Source organism: Delphinapterus leucas, chromosome 16 (assembly GCF_059928025.1).
Source record: "Delphinapterus leucas isolate spDelLeu-1000000601 "Yukka" chromosome 16, BTC_Dleu_Yukka2, whole genome shotgun sequence".
Lineage (NCBI taxonomy): Eukaryota > Metazoa > Chordata > Mammalia > Artiodactyla > Monodontidae > Delphinapterus > Delphinapterus leucas.
In genome coordinates this window covers 54,607,852-54,629,467 of record NC_143144.1, presented here as the reverse complement: position 1 = coordinate 54,629,467, position 21,616 = coordinate 54,607,852, and the positions used below count along the sequence as shown (strand labels likewise).

At 41.2% G+C, this 21,616-nt stretch overlaps 1 protein-coding gene across 1 annotated transcript in view; it reads right to left on the bottom strand.

Moving 5' to 3' along the window:
* Positions 1-21,616, bottom strand: part of LOC111172471 (1-phosphatidylinositol 4,5-bisphosphate phosphodiesterase epsilon-1) — a 235,099-nt gene that overhangs the window by 129,323 nt on the left and 84,160 nt on the right.

Genomic DNA, 21,616 nt, shown 5'->3' with positions numbered 1-21,616 from the left:
GTTGGGGAGAGCAGAGCGACATGCCATGTCATGTTTAGCACTGCCAGTTAGTAAGACGCTTTAGAAGGAAATAAGCCTTTGTTCACTGGGCTTCACCCTTCCCCTGACTGAGGCATCACAGTTGTTAGGCGACTCCCAAGCTCTCCTAAGAATTTTCAGATTTTCGTTTTAAAATTTGAACTGAAATGTTTATCCTCTATTCCATGAGTAACATTTTTTTAATTGATTTTTTAAATTGTAGTCTCAGAGGAAACTGGAAAAATAACAGAGACATCCTGTGTACCCTTCCCCCAGCTTCCCCCAAATGGTAACGTTTTCTACAAGCAGTACCAAACACCAGGAGATTGACATTGGGATGACTAAACTTTTTGCAAAAGCAACTTGCTTTTACCATAGGTGTATGATAGTGATGTTAAAGTGACCTGGACGGATAAAGCATTTTCTGATCTGGAAATCAATATGGAATCATAGCTTCTGGTTATGTTACATCTTAGTAACCCTGAAAACACAGAATCCTCTGGAAAGGAATATGTTGGTGTACATAGCTGGGTTATAATCGTACTTTTAAAACTAGTATTAGAGGAATGAGACTACCTATGTCACTGATGTGGCCCGTGGCTAGTTAATAAACCAGGAGATGAAACCAAAAAAACAAAAAATAAAAAAAACAAAGAACCTTAGTCCGCCATATTGCCAAAGGCAATATGTAAAGATCTATGTAAAGGTCTAAGGGTGAGAGAGACCATGGCTTATTTAGGAAACTGCAAGTCATTGCCGATGGCTGTAGCATACATTAAGAGAGATGGAGCATCACTGTAGAAAATGAAGGAAGCTTTATTTTCCAGAAGGCACTAGAGAACAGGTGTGGCTCATGAAGGAACAATGGGGGTGGTAGGAGGATCCAAACATTTACGTGAAGAAATGTACAGCCTAAACTTTTGGGTCTCCCGGTGGATCTAGGCAATCGCCCCACCTTGAAGGAGGGGAGTCTGGGCCAAGTCTTCCCTTGAGGGATGCTGCTATGAAAGACATCCACTTAATCCTTGGTTCCTTCCTTCTTTTCTGGTGATCAGAAAGCCCTCATCTTGCCTATGAACTGCCATTCCCAGGGGCTGTCCACAAATTGTGCAACCCAGAAATATCCAGAAAAGCCTCTACACTGGATAAGTACTTTCCCTTGATAACTCTTCACCCAATGCCCTGGGTATTGTGGCTTTCATAACTCCCACCCCTAGAATTCTGCTCCCTCCCTCAGGGTTAGCACTTGTTCAGAAACTTTAGTTTAGGTGCAAGCCCGCGGAAGAGCCTTGGGCTTGGCCTAGAGCTCAGCAAAACCTGCCACTTCCCATGGATTTCTCTTTTTGCCTTTTGGTCCCTATCAAAAGGTCTTTATTGCTGTGTCTCATACGCAAGTCTAGAGTTTACCAAGTAATCTCACAAACTCTCTTAATGTAATGTGAGGGAGCCATGATAGGTTAGCATGGCTAACCCTATTTTTCATAAAGCTTGAGTTAAATTGCTACGAGATTTGCTGCAGAATCCAGCTTGTGAGTGGTCAGCCCTGGAACTGGTAAAAGCTGAGAGAGAATCGGAAGATTCTGGCTCCTTGCCCAGTACTCGGCATTACACCAAGCTGAGCCTGAGTCACCATGGATGTGCTCTGTGTCCAGGGGCCAGCCTTATTAGCTGCCAATGTATCTCAATGGGGTTAAGAAAGGTTAAGCAGAAATTCCTCCATTCACTCATTGATGCCTACTATGTGCCAGGTTTTGTTTCAGACTACACTGATGTTGGGATTCAGTGAATAAGAAAAGATCCTTGTTGATATTGAACATCCTAGGAGAGAAGACTGATAAACACTACTATAATATGGGTACAGGGGAAGATATTGGATGGAGGTTGGAAAGGTGTAGTATTACATAGCATTTTTTTTTTTTTGCGGTACATGGGTCTCTCACTGTTGTGGCCTCTCCCGTTGAGGAGCACAGGCTCTGGATGCACAGGCTCAGCGGCCATGGCTCATGGGCCCAGCCGCTCCGCGGCATGTGGGATCCTGCCGGACCGGGGCACGAACCCGTATCCCCTGCATCAGCAGGCGGACTCTCAACCACTGCGCCACCAGGGAAGCCCTACATAGCATATTTTAACTAGAATGCTATTTCCTCAAGTCTTTCTGCAAAAGTCTTCAAAGATTTACCATCCAGGATGCTCTTGGCTTGGTCACCCTAATCCTTTTCTGGCATCTCAACAAGAGCTACTCACCTAGCTCTTGCACCTCACCATTTATTAGCCCTTTGCACGAAGTAACACATTTTAATTTTTACAAAGAACACTGTCAGGCAAGCGTGATTACCCCCATTCTATAAATGACAAATTGAGGGTCAGAAACGTTAAGCAATTTGCTACTAAGAGATGGGGCTGGAACTAAAATTCAGCTCTGACTCCAAAAGTCTACCATCTACTATGGTCAACATTTTGAGAGATCTTCTGCAGGAGAGAAGGATTCCCCTGATTTCCTGCTGAGTCTGTTTCTCTGCTTTTCTCTGTTACACACATACACACACACACACACACACACACACAGTCTTTTCTGGATAGGGAGAGAGGTGGTTGAAAAGTTAGGCAGGATTATACCTTACAGGAATCTGACTTTAATGGAAAATAGAATATAGTACTTGCATTATATTTTGATGGTAGCTTGGTATGTATGTATGTATATATTTACAAAGGTAAAACCTTTAGGAGAACCTGCCACATAGCTCTGCTTCTGAAATGTTATTTTTCATTCTCACTCTCTGTGAGTGGTGGTGTGATGGGCACAGACTTTCTTGGAAGGCAAAACAAAAACTTAAACATGCATACCCTTTGTCTTAGCAATTCCACTTCTGGGATTTTATCTGACAGAAATTCTTGCAAAAATACAGACAAAGTGAGGTAAATTCATAGGTACTATAATTGAAAATTTAAGTGAAAAAAATAGCAAGTTGGGAACAATGGAATATGAACCTATTGGAGGAAAAAGAATTTATAAATGTAGGTATATGTTTGTATCTGTCTAGTACACACCAAACTAATGAAAGTGTTTATATATTGCACAGTTCTGTTTCATTGAACTTTTTTCTAACGTAGGCTTGACAGTATTAAAAAATATATCAAAATGGTATCTGAAAAATTCATCCAGAGTACAAAATTCTAATCTTCTCATGGGCACAAACTGGTTTGGCATTTGAGCTGCTCAGATCTTTTCCAAATATTGCAATACTGGTTTTGAAAAATTTCTTCAAATTACAATTAGGGAAGAAAGTACGAAAAACTTTTATTATATCTACTCTATACATTTTTCTTTGATTTGAATTCATTTTGTAGACAATCCCTTTATTTTTTTAACTTAAGCACTGGATTCATCAACTCCACATTTAGTAGCCTTTGAGTGATACAATTCCAATTATATAAGATAAGACAGAAGAGGAAGGATGTTGATTTCATTTTATGAAAGATTCAGAGTTGGCTTAAAGACAATCTCAGGCAGAGTTGAAAATTGCTTTCAACAGGGAAATAATGGGTTTAGAGAAAGGTTAGTTAACTGGTGATTCTTTCTCATTATCTGTTATTGGTTTTCAGAGTAACAATCAATCTTGCAACAAATGTGTCTGGTTTGTCCTCAAAACTGCATGAGTTTACAAGTTCACAAAATCAATGAAGCATATTATTTCTAAGTCGTACTTTAAAAAAAAGAAAAAACCAATATGCCTAGGTTGAGAATTAAGCCATATTCAGATAAAACTCCTTATGGGACTGAAGAGCCTCTTAGAAGAAAAATATCTGACAGAATTCTTATTAATAAAAAGTAACTCTGCACCCTGATTTCCAATGAAATATGAGCTCACTGTGAAAGTATAAAAAAATTTAGAGACATATACAGAAGAAAATTAAAATAATCAATAATCCTACACCCACAGATAATCTCTGCTAATATTTTTGTTGTAGCATTTCACATTTTTTCTATATATATATATAACATTTACAAAATTAGCATCAGAACACATACTTTTTTTCTAAACTTAAAACAAAAACCCAACTTACTCTATAGTGCACATTTCCCCAACTCTAAAACTAGTTTTCTAATATTGGATCTTAATGGCTCTTTAGTAGTCAATGTTATGTTTAACTATTTTTTATTGTTAGAAATAAAACTGTGATAGAATTTGTAAATATACCATTATATGTGCTTATCATGTTTCCAAAAACATTGAAAGAGAGAAAAATTCCCTGCCCACACTGGGAAATTTCCAGGGAGCAGTAATTTCTTTTCTTTTCACGGCACATTAACCAAATGTTTTAGCAGTCTCTCTCATTGATCACCAATCCATTTCTGATGATTTTGGGTAAACAAAATTAATTGAGCCAAAATTCACATGGTAAGCTATAATAAGATGCCGTGCTTAAGAGGAAAATGGCATTACTGACTCCAAGTTAATAGGAGGGAAACTCTGGAGTGTCAGTGACAATCTAATGCCCTTGTACCCAGCAGCACATTCCTGATGGCCAACCCAGTAGATGTGGCTAGTTCTAGAACACAGCCCAAGCAGGCCAACTGAACTCCAGAGTCTGATCTGGCTGAGCTACTTAAACATATACTAATTACCCTTAAGGGATTCTGTGTCTCTATTTTATAATTATAACCATCAATAATAATAACACTAAATAAATTATAATATTATTAAATATATAATAACCACTACTTACTGTACACTAAGAACTGCTCTAAGCTCCCTAAAGAGGTCTCACTCGGTCCTCACAAGCACTTTATGCCATAGCACCCTATGCTATTATACCCATTTTAGCTGATGGGGACAGAGGTTACAGAACTTGATCAATATCACCCTGAGATTAGCGATGGAAGCAGTGCCACATCAGTCTAACACCAAAGTCCAGGCTCCCCAAATCACCACCCTACACTGACTTGAAGGATTTGTTCCTCTCAGTGTTTCTATACAACTGACAATCAAATGTTTTCCCAGTGGTAGGTAAATGAGGCAGGACTTGGACCAAATGCTTGAGCTGGAAGGACTACATTCAGGAATAGTTGGGATAAATTTTCTACACTTTACAAATCAGGAAGCTATGCCTCTGAGAGGTCAAGCTTCTTGCCCAAGGTCATGGAGCTGATTATTGGCAAAATTGGCTCCCAACTCCCAGTCCAGGGTATTCCCTCTCTACTCCACTGTCTCCCCTACTTGGTGTGGTTAGAACCTCCAGTGCTGTAAACTCTTGGGGGAAATCTCCCCCAGAAGGAGAAAACAGGGAAACAGAGAGTATAATCCAGTGGTTATGAGTGAGGTCCTGGGAGTCACAGGTGTGGGGCTGCAGCCCACCTCAGGCACTGACTTGTGGCATGACCTCGGGTAAGTTCTCTACAACCATGTCACCGTGATGATAGGGAAATTAAAATGAGAAAATGCATGTAAAACGTTTAGTGCATATTCAGCTCTCAGTAGTTAGCTGTTTTTTTTCATCATGAATTCATCATTTGAAAGAGGAAGAAGGAATTCTGGGGCCTTTGATCTTAGAAGCCAGACGGAGAGACTTAGTCATATATCAAACCATTTCAGGCTACGGAAAGTTTTGCTTTGTTTTTATAACCTGCAACTTGTACCCTCTGGTGTGGTGCCCACCAATAATCAAACATTTTCAAAAAATCCTCATTTATTCATATGAAAAGAAATATCCATCACATCTTGCCATGCATTGTAGTAATGGATTCCCTAATTTAAGAAAAGCCATCCCCTACCCACCCCAAATTTGCTGTTCTTAGCTCTGCAGCTCTTCCCTCTATGAAGAGAACATTCGTATCCCTTCTAGCTTGGCATTATCAGCAAACTTCATCCAGACGTCCGACTAGTCTCAAGAGTTAAATCCTTTCATGCTAACATATTGCTGAGCTATGTATGTCCATTCTTTTTTTTATTGAGATACAATTCACATACCATAAAATTCATTTTTGAGAGTGTAAAATCCAGTGGTTTTTCAGTATGTTCACGGAGCTGAACAACTCTCATCATAGTCAGTTTTAGAACATCTTTATCACCGCTGCACATTAGCAGTCATTCCCCATGGCCTAACCCACATCAGCCCCCAACAACCACTATTTTCTGTCTCTATGGATTTGCCTGTTTTGTTCATTTCCTATAACTGAATTATACAACATGTGGCCTTTTGTGTATGGCTTCTTTAACTTATAATCTTTCCAAGTTTAGTCAGTGTTATAGCATGAATCAGTACTTCATTTCTTATTATGGCTAAATAAGATTCCATTTTATGTATATACCAAATATCATCTATCTATTCATCAGTTGATGAACATTTGCATTGCTTCCACTTTTTGACGATCATGAATAATGCTGTTATGAACATTCGTGTAAAAACTTTTGTGTGGGTAAATACCTAGGAATGGAATTGCTGGATCACATGATAACTCTGTGTTTAGCAGTTGTTGAGGAATGCCCAAACTGTTTTCCACAGGGACTTCACCAGTTTACATTCCCCCGGCAATTTCTCCACATCCAGGTCAACATTTGTTTTCCTTAATTTTTTTTTTTTTTAATTATAGCCATCCTAGTGAGTGTGAAGTGGTATCTTACGGTTTTGATTTGCACATGCCTAATGACTAATGACGTTGAGCATCTTTTCATGTACTTGTTGGCCATCTGTATATTTTCTTTTTTTTTTCCTTAATATTTATTTATTTGGTCGTACTGGGTCTTAGTTGTGGTTCGCCGGCTCCTTAGTTGCAGCACATGGGCTCCTTAGTTGCGGCATGCATGTGGGATCTAGTTCCCTGACCAGGGATCGAACCCGGGCCCTCTACATTGGGAGCGTGGAGTCTTACCCACTGCACCACCCGGGAAGTCTCTGTATATCTTCTTTTGAGAAACATCTATTTAAGTCCTTTGCCCATCTTTGAATTGTGTTGTTTTGTTGTTGTTGAGTTTTTTATCTATTCTGGATATTAATCTCTTATTATATATATGATTTGCAAATATTTTATCCCATCCTGTGGGTTGCCTTTTTACTTTATTGATAGTGTTCTTTGATACACAAAGTTTTTTTCTTAAAATAAATGCATTTATTTATTTATTTTTGGCTGTGTTGGGTCTTCTTTGCTGTGCGTGGGCTTTCTCTAGTTGCAGTGAGCAGGGGCTACTCTTCGTTGCCATGTGCGGGCTTCTCATTGTGGTGGCTTCCTTGTTGTGGAGCACAGGCTCTAGGCGTGCGGGCTTCAGTAGTTGTGGCTCGCGGGCTTAGTTGCTCTGCGGCATGTGCGATCTTCCCAGACCAGGGCTCGAACCCATGTCCCCTGCATTGGCAGGCAGATTCTTAACCGCTGTGCCACAAGGGAAGTCCAAAAGTTTTTTTTTTAATTGGAGTATAGTTGATTTATAATATTGTGTTAGTTTCAGGTGTACAGCAATGTGTTTCAGTTATATATATACATTTTTTCATATTATTTTCAATTATAGGTTATTGTAAGATATTGAATATCACAAAATTTTTAATTTTGATGAGGTCCAATTTGCCCATTTTTATTTTGTCGACTGTACCTTTGGTGTCATATCCAAAAATCATTGCCAAATACAATGTCATGATGCTTTCCCCCTATGTTTCATAGTTTTAGGTCTTTGATTCATTTTGAGTTAATTTTTATATATAGTGTTAGGGAAGTGTCCAAATGCATTTTTTCATGTGGACAGCCAATCTTCCCAGCACTATTTTTTGAAAAACTGCCCCACTGAATGGTCTTGATACATTTGTTGAAAATTACTTGACCATACATGCAAGGGATCTCTATTCTATTCCATTGGTCTATATGTCTGTCCTTATGCCAGTACCACACTGTTTTGATTACTGTAGCTTTGTAGTAAGTTTAGAAATTGGACATGTGAGTCTTCCAACCTTTTAACTTTTTATTAAAAAAAAATTATTTTCGTTATTTTGGGTCCCTGAAAGTCCATGTGAAGTTTAGAATCAGTTTATTGATTCCTGCAAAAAAGGCAGCTGGAATTTTGATAGGGATTGCACTGAATCAGTAGATCACTTCGGGGAGTATTGCCATCTTAACAATATTAAGTTTTAAATCCATGACCACAGGAGATCTTTCCATTTATTGATGTCTTTTAAAATTCTTTCAACAATGCTTTGTAGTTTTTAGAGCACAAGTCTTGAATTTCTTTTGTTAAATTTATTCTTAAGTATTTTATTATTTTTGATGCTGTTGTAAATGAAATAGTTTTTGTAACTTCACTGTCAGATTGTTCATTCATGGCTAGTGTACAAAAATACAACTGCGCTTGTATCTTGCAAACTTGCTGAACTCATTTATTAGTTTTAATAGTATTTTAGTAGATTCCTTAGGTTTTTCTATATACGATATCATGTTATCTGATAATAGAGATAGTTTTACTTCTTTGTTTCCAGTTTGGATGCCTTTTATTTCATTTTCTTGCCTAACTGCCCTGGCTAGAACCTCCAATAAAATATTGAATAGAAGTAGTGAGAATGGATATCTTTGTCTGGTTCCTGATCTTAGGTGGAAAACTCTCAGTCTTCCACTATTATGCATTATGTTAGCTGTGGGTTTTTCATAGATGCACTTTATCAGGTCAGGGGAGTTCCCTTCTGTTCCTATTTTGTTGAGTGTTTTTACTGTAAAAGGGTATTGGGTTTTGTCAAATCATTTTTTCTGCATCTATTGAGAAAATCATGTGGTTGTTGTCCATTATTCTATTAATATAGTGCACTACTTTGATTTTCATATGCTTAACTGTACATTCATTTTATATTAATATATTGTGTGTGTAAGCACAGTCTAACTGAGAAGAGCTTTGTATGAGACCAGCAGACATTTATTGTCTAACTGCAGTTCTGACCCTAACTTGGACCTGTACATTGGACAAGAACAGATGGCAAACTGGGACATGGCTGTAACCATGACTCCAAATCACAAACACTCTGATATTTTTAAAAATTATGTTTGTTTTAAAGAAAGGAAATATATATTTTAAAAATTCATGTTGAAAATGTACTCTTTATTATTGTTTGTTATTATAATCACATTTTCAACCTGTGACGATATAAGCATCAATTAAAATAGCTCTATGACTTAAGAGAAAACTTGTGCGTGTTATTTCTGATTTAGAACATATTATTGCAGAACTGACCTGTACCAGACTTTGGGTAGGTCAAAGTCACTTAATAAGAAAAACACATACCGACCTGGAATTTTTTTTTCCCATAAAAGGCAACACTAATGGTACTGACAGCATTACTTGCTAACGTTTTATTAAGTATCTCCTTTAGTCCTATCAGTGACTCTGGCCTGACTATGATTAAGTATTCCATTTTATAGCTGAAGAAACTCAGAGAGGCTAAGGAACTTGCCTAAATATTCACAGGTAGTTAAGTAGTGATGCCAGGATTCTGACTTAGACTCATTTGACTCCGAAGTCCATTCTCTTCACCATTTCTTGTACTCTAGGTACCAGAGTTAAATTTATGCACGAACTCAAAACTCATTTCCCCTTTTCAACTAAAATGGGACCAAAACCTGGAAGGCATTAGGATTCACCATGTCCCACTTGTTGACCAAATGCTATTTCAAGTCAAGTACTCAGTAGGTACTTACCATGTGAATTCAACCTATGGGATGTATCTAATCTAGTAGTGGACAAGGCTGTACAGGAACTGCTTTGTATTTAATTATGCAATTAATGGCTTTTTGACTATGTTTGATGATTTAAGCAGAAGATCTTTACCGACAAAGTCAAAGCCACCTTTAACAGGAAAAAAAAAAAAGCTATGCCAAAGTGGCTAATGATAGATTTGAGGACATTATGATTTGGTGCATTAAAATCACCATGCCATTGTCATGTAGAGGGAGCCTGGTAATCTACAAGTCTAAGCCCCACACCATGGACCTCCCCTGAGTCCTGGCTCAGGACACTACACGATCTTGGCTCTCCCCTTACCTCTCCAGCAACGGCACTGGCTTCTGAGTCTCCTTGCAGCTCCTGAGACTGAATTCTACGGTCTCAGTTCTCTCATCTCTCTTTCCTAGAAAAGCTCATCTCAAGCTGCAGCCATCACAGCTAAGCAGATGACTTTGCAAATGCGTAATTCCAGTTCTGTCCTCTCCCTCAGCTCCAATCCTGATGCTTCTATTCGGAGTGTCTATGTGAACATCCCAGCACCTCAGAGTCAAGCTATGCAGATTGGATCTAACTTTGCCCTTTTTTTTTAGGGCACCACCTTTACTTCCCCAGATCCAAAATCTTGGAGGCATCTGTTATTCCTCCATGTCCTGGGCTGATTTTGCACCCACTCGTCCACCAGTTATTTCCAGAATTAGTCCCTTCCATCCCATTTTCACTGCTTTCTCTCAACTCCCACCTGCATGGATATCTGCATCAGCCTCTTGACTATCCTCTACTCTGAGATACTGAGAGGAATCCTCACAAAAGCCTTCTTAGACCAAAGCCTAGGGGATAAGTAAGGCCATTTGGCTCTGTGAAGTGATGTCCATGATGGCAGTGGGAGGTGGAAGAAGGGTGGAGCCAGCCCAATAAAATGTGGAAAGAAAACACACACAGGTTTCATCATGTCTGGGAGAGACCTCATAATTCCTTCCTGAGGTCAGTTCCTCTCTGATTTGGTATAAAACAGTCATAGGACCTGGAATAACAACTGTCATCCTCTGTCAGAGCAGCAGAGACAAAGGAGGTACTGGTGCCCATACCTGGGCATAAACAGTTCAGACTGCCCAGCCTCTGTATCTGTGACCCTGAGCTGGAGTGCTGCCAGCTCTGACTGGGCAAACTAGGGCTGCATGCCTGGGAGCGTTGGGCACCTTCATTCTCATGCCTCCCACCAGAGGCATGTGGTAAGGTGGTGGTGAAGGGGGAGCCCTAGGCTTCACATGCAATGCGGGACAGCGCTCAGGTGCCCGGGCTCTGAAGTGGGACAGAACCAAGTCCAAATCCCACTCAGCCACCCTCTAGTTGCTTAACCCTGTAATTAATCTCTCAGAGTGGAGCAGGCCACCTGCTCAGCTTCCTGTGAACTCCCAGCTGGAAGGAGTACAAAACACCAGTAAAGAAACAAGAAGATGGGGAAAATCAATTTTCTTAAACTCCTTAGAAGTGAAATATCATACGTGGTTGGGACAAATGCTCTGGCAAACCTCTGAAGTTGGAAGGGGGTGGGATCACTATGAAGTCCCCAAAATGCCTTTTAAAACAGAGACACCCACTTAGCCTAACCATAGGGCCTTGGTTTGTGGACAGGGACAGGCAAGCTGGGGGCCAGAGGGAATAATAGCTCAGGACAACAGAGGGTAAAGCCACCAGCTATCTTCCCCCTTCTCAAGCTCTTCTTAAGCAACTGGAATTTGTAGGGGTACCAATTTATGGCCCCTAAGTCTCAGTTTTCTTATCTTTGAAATGGGGATCATGAGCCTACCTCACCAGGTTGCTTTGGGAACTACATGATGTGTACACAAAACAGTATAGTGGCTGGGCCATTAATAGAAGACCTACATGTTTCCACATGAACCCTGGGGAGGTTGTCATATGCCCAAGGAAAGTGTTATTATTTACTTGTTTATAAGCACATGAGAGTTGGCAAAGGGAGAGAATAGGTCATTAATACACATAGGACATGTGGCTTTTCATTCTGTTGAAGGCCCAATTACTTACTGGTCTGTTATTTCTTTCAGGGTGACTTCCTTTTTGTCTACAGTTACAGATATAAATATAAATAATACAAAGAGATTTTATTTTTTAACAGCTGGTGGATCATATCTAATCACTCTGTAAGCTCTTCACCTGAAGGAACCCAACTGGACCCTTGCCCTCTCTGAAGGAAGAATCCTCTCTGGCCACTCTGAGTGAGACTTACAGTTGTTGACCACCAATCCTGGGCACCAAAGAGAACTCTCAAACATCTTTGTCAATGGGAAAGCCCTGGGGTCTTTTCAAGGTGACCTTGAAACTGAATGAGACCAAGGGATTGAGGACAGAAGGCAAGGGAGAAAAGAGTGTGTGCACCATTAGTGAGTGGCACAGCTAGCACTGAACCCAGGATTTTTACCTAGGAATTTTGTTGTTGAAATAATGCAGATTCTGATTCAAGAGGTCTTGGTGGGGTCTGAGATTTCTTCTGGTTCTGGGACCACATTTTCAATTGCAAGAGGGTTGGTGTTGCTAAAGCACTTAGAACAGTTTATGGCATGTAGTTCCTGATTCAATAAATGATAGTTATTATTGTTTCTATTACTCGCGCTGGTTGAGTTACGTGTAGCTCTTACAAATAGGGCAAGTGCCTTTGGGTTTAGAAATCCATTTTCTGGGGACTTGATTGGCTCAGACCAGTGCCGCAGGGTTCAAAGACGGACTCAAATAGGCTGGTGAACTGACCACACCAAGCTTTGAAGATGCCTTCTGAGCCAAAGATTAGAGCTTAAGGGGAAGTGGAACAAACAAACAGGAGAACATTTTTTAAAAGGCTGCCTCCTGTGTGTGGCAGCAACCAAAGGGTGCTGCCGCAGGATGGGGCTCTTGTTCTGTGTGCAGCAGGTGGGCTTCCCGCTCCAAGACCAGGCGTAGGCCTGGCATGGAAGCTTTTGGCTCTCAGAGGATGAGTTAGTTCTCCTCAGGCAAAGGTGTGTGACACAAAAGCCATGAGATACAGAAAGGTCCCTTGAGGAGGCTTCCAGAGGTAATCTAGAGTCTTGTTACTCAACATGAGGGTCTTGGCCATCAGCAACTGCATCATTTGGGAATGTCCTGGAAACTCAGAATCTCAGTCCCTGCCCCAGACCTAGTAAATCCAAATCTGCATTTCAGCAAAGTCCCAAGGAGAGTCAGATGCACATTACTATTTGAGAAGCACTGCTTTGATGGAGTTTCATTGTAAGTAGGGTGGCCACAGGGAAAGAAGCATCCAGATATAGCAGAAAATAAGCCCATTGACTTCACAAACCCACACCCAGGACCACCATCATAGTCATTACTTATCATCACAACTATTTGCAACAACAACTGTTGCAACAACAACAGCTTACAGTTTTATAAATGGCTTACAGTCGGGACATTGAATGCCCCTCCATTGCTCTGATTTATAGAATAAGCCTATTATTTCCACTTTGTGGATACAGAAAACTAAGGTTCAGAGAGACTGAATAATCAAAAATTCATTTTCAACATAGGAGCCGAAATTACAATTATGTTATTCCACCATAGGTCACTTCGTAAATGCATGGTTTCTCATTAATTTGTACTAAATTGAGCAGTAGAAGAAGTTAGTCTTAATATTTTTAAAGCAATGCAGGCTTTTTGCTTTTAGGTCCAAAGTAATAAAGGTACAAGAGTAACCTTTTTAAAAAAACAATACCACCAGAATTTACGTCCAAGTTAAACACTAAGCAGTCACCTTTGGGTATGATATATGTGATACAAAGGTGCTCTGGGTAGCCCTGGTCCTTTCTTGGTGCTGTTTTCAGAGTCTGTAGTACTGTTGTTTGGACCTCCTATAGCTTATGTTTCTATCTGCAACTCCCTCCCGGCAGGGCGCCTGCAGAGAGGAGAGTTTAGTAACTGTCACTGAATGAACAGATGGAGAGATTGATAAACACAAAGGAATGTGACACAGCCTAAGGCCAAAGGAATCTAAGTCCTGGGCTTCCCCCTCCCCCCACTGTGGAGAGGTGAGAAGGTTCTGGAAGGGATGTGGCATCCATGTCAGCAAGCAGACTCTTCCTCAGATAGCTAGTGTAATCTCTCCAAGTCCACCAGACATTCAGACAGAAGCAAGGAAGAGAAGAACAGGAAGTCCTTCAAATGGAATCCACTGGCAAGGCTGATCTTTGTGACCCACTTTTGATATATGAGGTAGTCTGTGCTTTGCTGAACATGTCTGTTACTGGACATCTGTATGTCCATCTCATGCCCTATCCACTTCCCTCCCTTTCCCTTCTTCTATCTCTTTTTCCTCCCTCATATCCTTCTATCCTTTTTTTTTTTTTTTTAAAGGAAGACTTTGCATTCAAAAAAAAATTCCAATTTTCTCACAGCTGAGGCAGAGAAGGAGAAAAAGGAATTTACCTGTGTATGATCCACCTGAGCTAACCGGGAAGATGAGAGAGAACTTCGAGGCAGGTGAGGTGCTGTTGGTGGTTGATGCAGCCTGGAATCGTGGGAAGGGATGGGGGTGGATGGGAGAAATGAGCTCTGAGGGCAAGAGCCAGGAATAGCTCTGTCTGGACCCCCGTCCTCCCGAGGTCTGCCTTGACCCAGGGGCCACCTGCAGCTCCAGATGGCCTCCAGACGAGGGCACCCTCCCCAGCTCTATTTCCCACAGTCCCCTCCATGCCATCCCTCCCTCCTGCCAAACCTGATCCCTTGCTATTCACTTCGGAGAACCATCCTGATCTAAGCCTCTGTTCTTGCTATTTCTGGAATGTCTTATTTGCTCCATCTCCACCTTTTTTTTGTTTGTTTTGGACAGTGTGCTAATCACCTTATATTCATTAGGTTCGTTGATTTTATCCTGTTATAATTTTCTGAGGCAAGTATCTGCATTGTCCCCATTTTATAGGCAGGATGATACAACTCAGAAAGGTTAAGTTAACAGAAAGGTTAAGTAATCTGCCCCAGGTCACACAGCCTGTCTGTTGTAGATCTGGGATTTAGGTCTGTCTGTTACCAAAGTGCACACTCCTAATCACTAATTTTTGCCTCACATGTGTCACAGTACAGTGTAACCACATATTCGAACGTCAGTCTTTCTGTCAACTAAATCAATGACTCCTAGAGATGAAGGACACTGCCTTTTTTCATTGTTTTCATCCCTGGCTGGGACAAAGCCATGGCCAGCACTCAGCAAATGTTTTCATAGCGTGTTATATTACCTTATATTTCCTAGAGGTGGGCTAGAGACAGGGTAAGAGCTTAAGAGGTTGGGAACTTACCAAAACCCTGTCTATGAAAAATGTGAATGCTCTCTGGAACTTTTTCAATCCAGTTCCTGAACATGAAACACACTTCCAGATGGTCTAACTTGGGCTTTAACATCTCATTAGCAGAAAAAAAAAAAAAGGTACTGTATATGTTTTAGGTTCAGAACACAATCCATTTCTGGGTTTGCAACTGAGGTGTTGAGAGATGCTACAAAAAAGGACAAAGACCGAAGAGCACGCAGTTATATCAGACTGGAGTGAATCAGTGAAACAAGATATTAACCCACTTGAAGACCCCTGAGGCCTCCAGCCTTTCCCCTTGGATAACTCTGAAAGGCGTCCAGTGAGTTCCAGTTTGGGCAGGGGTTTGTTTATTCTGCTTGGTTCAAATCAGGGCTATGGATCCCTCATGGTTTTCATGTCCCTAAAGGTTTTCCACATTTGGGCAAGATCTGTGTTTTATGGAAGCCCGAGGAGGCCCCGCTCCCAGCCCCTTGGGCTGAGCCGACTGCGTCACCCCTTGGCACAGATGCAGAGGTTTTCACAGTGGGGCTGTGTCATAGTAAAAATGCCTCCATTCTTAACCAACCGTAATTTTTATTACATTTCATTTTTCTCCCCGTGATGCTAAATTTTCATGACCAATCTTTCTCCGGTAAGCACTGCCCTGTGCCAATGAAAATTGTGTGGGTTCACACTGGCTTCTGGCCCTTTACTTTGAGTGCACCATTCCTGATCCGGGAATACTCATGCAAGTTTGTAACTACTACTCTCCCTCCTTCCGAGGGTGTCCTACCTCCAGGCTCTTGACCTATACCATGTTTTTGTCGGTCTCTGCTTCCTAAAATTCAACCTGCTTAAGAGCCTCTGATGGCTTTCTAATGCTTTAGGTCCAAATTTTCACCTTGTTCTCTCCAAATTGTGACCACATCTACCAAATTAGCCTTACGCCTCACTGCATCCGCCCACAGATCATTGCTGAGAATCACTTCCTCATTGTTTCCCAGGCGCTGTGCTCATTCCCACCCTGTACTTTATCTCGTGCCTGGAATGAGACCCCCAGCAGAAGCCGTTTTCAAAGAAGACTTTCCTGCTTCCAGCCCAGCCTCCTAAACCCATGAACTGAAATCCTCCCTAGCATACCATCCAGGGCACACAAATGTAGCTGTCTGCAGGGTCAGACTGGTGAGGAAATGAGACTTGAGCTGGGAGGGAGACAACACAGTGGCGGGGCCAGGTATATGGGAGAGCAAGCTGGTGTGTCTTGCTTGGGGGTGTGCATGCACCAGGGCCAGTGCAAGGGGCCAAGGGAGAATGGTAGCCCAGAGGTGTCAGAAAAGCCAGAGCTCCACATTTTAATGCAAAATTTCCTAATGTAAAAAAAATACTGCAGCTGTCAAAGAAAAAGCCACATAGCCTGAATTTGGCCCACAAGGGAGTTTTTGCTCTCCTGGTCAAAGCAAGACACTGCTATGACTCAACACTCAGTGAGTTTGGCTTGGGGTGGGGGAGTGTTAACAGTCCCCCTGGGCCTGCGGGGAGGGAGTGTCTTCAATCCCCCTTTCTAGTCCACACCATAGCCTGTCTTCTAAACTTCTTGGAATACAGTTCCCAGAAAGTAGAGAAAGCTGGGTTACTAGGTTATTCCTCCTTTGCCCACCTCCTCAGAACAACCACACAGCACTACAGCTCATACAAGCTGCGTCTCTCTTTCAGAATATCATTTATTTTCAGATTCAATAGCCTCGACGGTTTTAAATGTAAACATTTTTATTTGGGGGTAAAGAGGCCTAGAGAGGCAGTGTAAGTGGGGGCATCTCTAGTTGATTTTTGTCAGAATCATCCTTTTGAAAGAGAAATCCTATTGTGTCTCTTCTGTTTAAAACTCTCTGATGGTTTTCCATGGCTCCTAGGGATACAGACAGGAGCCCTTAACAAGACCCTGCACTATCTGGTAGTTTGTTTTGCCTCTCTGTGGCTTAGTTTCTTCACATGTAAAAATGTAAGTCTTAAATTAGATAATATTAAAAAAACAAAACAAAACAAAAAAAACACTTCTGAGAGTGCCTGGCCCACAGTGAGTACCCAGTACCTGTTAGACTTTGTCACTCAGAGTTCTCCTGACTTTTCTGAGGAACCCTGCAGATCTCCACCCTCCACTCAAACCTCAAACTTGCCATACTCCCGGCTGCCATGGGGCCTTTGCACAAATGATTACTTCTGCCTCGAACACTCTTCCAGCTCCCCTTCTCTTAGTTAATATCTGTTGGACCTTTAGCCCTCAGTGGAAACATCATTGCCTTCTCTGCCTGGGTCTAATCCCCCTTTTAGAGGGTCTCACACAGTCATGGCCCTTTCCCTGGTAGCATGTACCATGGCCACAACTTGTCATTTATTTTTGTAATTACATGATTCCCTACTGGTCTTTAAGCTCCATGTGGGTAGGGAAAATGTCTTTTCTATTCTTAATACCTGGCAGTGCAGGTGTTTAATAATACTTGCAAGGTAAATGAATTTCAACCACTAGCAGCCTGTTCTTGGTGTGCTGGGGTATGATGACCACAGAGAAGAGGGCCTTCCCCAAAGATAGAGAGAAAATAGGGGCTCCTCTCTCAGTGTGAGGGCTGTGGAATGGAGATGCCCTCATCTCTTTGCTCAGGAAAGAGACCCCAGACCCTTCAAAGCAGGGCTAATGCAGAGACTGGAGCCTCTCCTCTTTACTCCTTTTCTCTTTTGTCAACAACAGTGTGGGTCCACTTTGCAGAGATAAAGCCCTAAGGAGCACTTGCCAACAGGCCCAGGGGCATGAGGGCATATAGAGCAGTGACAGAACCAGACGACAGAGAAATCATTCCGTGGCTGTCTGCCTCACTATGGGATAGGGCAGGACTTTCCTGCTCAGAGGCCAATGAAGATCAAATATGCCTTGTGTGGCTCTCAGATGGTCTGTCTTCTGCCATATACCTTTAGTCACATACTGAGCAGGGCTGGGACCAGCCCAAATGATTTTTGTAAACGATGTTTGAAAAATAGCCATTGCTGGTAAGTTAACTTTAGATATTCGTGATGCTCACAGGCTCAAATCAGATGGGTTCAAACGTGCTCTTCTGGTTTTATTTAGTACAGGTAACTGTGTGTTAGCCTAGAGTTGTGCACAGGTATTCATTTACTCATTCATTCACTCAACAAATATTTTCTGAGACTTCCTCTCCCGTTTGGTTGATTCTGTGCTATGACTGCTGACTCAGCTGTAGAAGGGAAAAGCCTTCCACCCACCCCCATAGGTACCCATATCAAAGAATGCCTGAAATAGCCTTGAAGTCCTTGGAGGTCTCTAGGTCAAGGAGGCAGCAGGTACACAGAGAAGTGATCAATTTTGTAGTCAGACAGACCTGTGTTCAAATTGGGGGTTCCATGTTGTACTTATACATGTATGTACACACACACACACACACACACACACACATGCTCAGGACAGGCTGAGATTTGAGTGGGAGATAAAATTGGAGGGTTTCCTAATGGTTAAGAACTTGGATTGGGAATCAGACAGACTTGGGACCAAATGCTGGGTTTGCCCCACTAAGCCCAGTTAAAGGTTTTGGTTCTAGAGTTGGCAGTCCATAAGCTCAGATCTTATGAGCTGCCAGAGTCTCTGAAACTTTTCATGCTCTCAGTTCCCCTCCGTGTTCTCAGATCATCCACAGTATCTGCTTGAAATGGATTTTAGATGTCTGCTTATTAATGTAAAAATGTGTTTCTCTGTATAAACTGGGGACCCATGACTGTTACCAAGGGTGTTTCTGGTGACTGTAAAATTCACAGGTAGAGCCTCAGAGGCGTTGAAGCATCCATTTGTTCAGGCTATCATAGAATCATTTATGGGATTAATATTATAGAAATTGTTCTCTAAAAAGTTTGTTGTTATAATGAAATACAGAGCTAAAAGACTTAAAATACCAAATATGTACATATTTCCAGTTGGCAAAACATTTTAGATCTTTCAGAAGATGGTAAAACCTTCTGTTAGAATTTAGTCCATTGAAAACTAAACACTCTTAAAATGCCCTCTTACTACTTTAACTGTACTAGTTAAGTTTCTTGGTTTTAAGACTCAATTCTGACAGAAGTTTAAATAATGACTCAGACTATCCTGAGATCTTCTCTTTTTTTCCTCTTAAATATTTGCTACTGACCCACATGTTATTATAAACAAATTATAAGCATTTTCCATTATGTTCTATAAATGTTCCCATGGACAAGAATTTTCATAGCTCATTTAAATGAGGTTTTTGTTCGTTAAACAATTTAAAACACTCAAGAGGATTAGGTACACGTACTGAAAAAAATCTCATTTAATTTTATTGTAAAGAGTAATCCATCCATCTTCATAAAAATGTACAAATTCTAACTTGAACACTAAATTTTATACCAATCTTAGTAGACATGGTGCCCAATCCCAGGAATAAATGCTTAGCATCTTTTCTACTCTGGAGGGAAGAGAGATGATATCAGCAGAGAATGAAGCTGAAACAACAGAAGCATCATAATATAGGTGAGGGCTTGTTTTCCTTGGTTAAATAGATATTCACATTTCTCCAGGCTCTAAAATGGTTTTAGAAACCTCAGACTTCACTCAAGATGGTACAGGGACTTCCCTCTGAGCCCCTACATCCTGTTCTTATCTCAACTACAGCATTTATCTACGGTCCTAAAATTGCACGTATACCTGTCCATCTCCTCCACTATCAGGTGACTTTGTCTTATTCACTGTTTTATCCTCAGGGCCTAACACAGTGCTTGGCACATAGAAGATGCTCAACAAATATTTGTTAAATGAATTAATGAGTGGCCTGATGCATGAGTCCTAAGGCAAACCATACAGAGGGGCAGCCTCCAGCCTCTAGGTACCTCCTTTCAAGTGTCCCGTAAGATGCTACTTCTCTGAGCCCATAGCCAGGGAGACCTGGCTAAGAGCAGAGACTTACGGCTACCAGGGGATAAGGTGGCGGTGGGGGGGCGGGGGGACGGGGGAAGGATAAATTGGGAGATTGGGATTGACATAGACGCACTACTATATATAAAATAGATAACTAATAAGAACCTGCTGTATAGCACAGGGAACTCTACTCAATACTCTCTAAGGGCCTATATGGGAAAAGAATTAAAAAAAAAAAAAGAATGTGTATATGTACTGATTCACTTTGCTGTACACCACAAACTAGCACATTGTAAATAAACTATATGCCAATAAAAAAAAAAAAAAAAAAAAAGAACAGTGGAGGGCTGGCATTTCACAGTGTTGGCAAAGGGTGGCAGCAATCATCATTACCACAATCATCGCCCTCAGCATCACATCATCACTGTAACATTTACTGAACACAAACTAGATGCCAGATACTACGCTAAGTTCTTCATATACATTATCTCATTTAATCCTCAGAACAACTCTGTGAGGTTGTTGCTCTTATTCCTGCTTTATGGTGGCAGACACTGAAGCCTAGAAATGAAAAGTCACCTATTCAAGATGACACAGTGTTGAAGTCAAGACTCGAACAAAAGACAGAATGATGCTCCTGTTCAATTTCTTTTAACCATGAAGCAACTCAGAGGCTGAGAGTCCTACAGGACAAAGAGAGCCCCAGATAATACTTGTCTTATTGATTCTGAGCCCCTCTCTCTGCTTGCTTCAACAAAGCCTCTGTCCCCCTTCTCATTTGAATGTGAGCCCCAAATGGTCTTCATTATGGCTGCAGAAAACAATACCATTGGAAACAAGTGGTTTGAATCCATCAGTCTTCACACAGGCTCCAAATGCCTCTTTTTAAACGTCACTCATGTAGTAGGTGCACATGGAAATTAACATTCAAATAGAAAGGATGGATAGGAGGTGACAAGTAAGAGGCCTCTCTTGGAGGTAACCATTTTTGCATGATTCTGTCTATTCATTGGCAGTTACCTCCTAGTGTAAAAAAGATTTTCATCCCATTTAAAAATATATATTCTCTTCCCTTTCAAGAAGAATACTTTTTTTTTTTTGCGGTACGCGGGCCTCTCACTGTTGTGGCCTCTCCCGTTGCGGAGCACAGGCTCCGGACGTGCAGACTCAGCGGCCATGGCTCACGGGCCCAGCCGCTCAGAGGCATGTGGGATCTTCCCGGATTGGGGCACGAACCTGTGTCCCCTGCATCGGCAGGTGGACTCTCAACCACTGCGCCACCAGGGAAGCCCAAGAAGAATACATTTAATCACCTCGATGAAAGATGAGGAATTTGGCCCATTCTCCCCATTACTGCAAGTTATATTTTTTTAGTTTTATTTTTCTATTGGTAACTGTATGTTTCAGCTTTAAATACTATTCTTAATCTTCTCTCTTTACATTTCAATTTAAATGTATTTCTTAACTCCCCCAAGGTTATCCATCTGCTCTTTATCCTTCTCTAAACCTTCCTCTTTTGGGATCAATGTGGTGATTTCTTTTCTTTTCTTTTTTTTAACATCTTTATTGGAGTATAATTTCTTTAAAATGGTGTGTTCGTTTCTGCTTTATAAAAAAGTGAATCAGTTATACATATACACACATCCTCATATCTCCTCCCTTTTGCATCT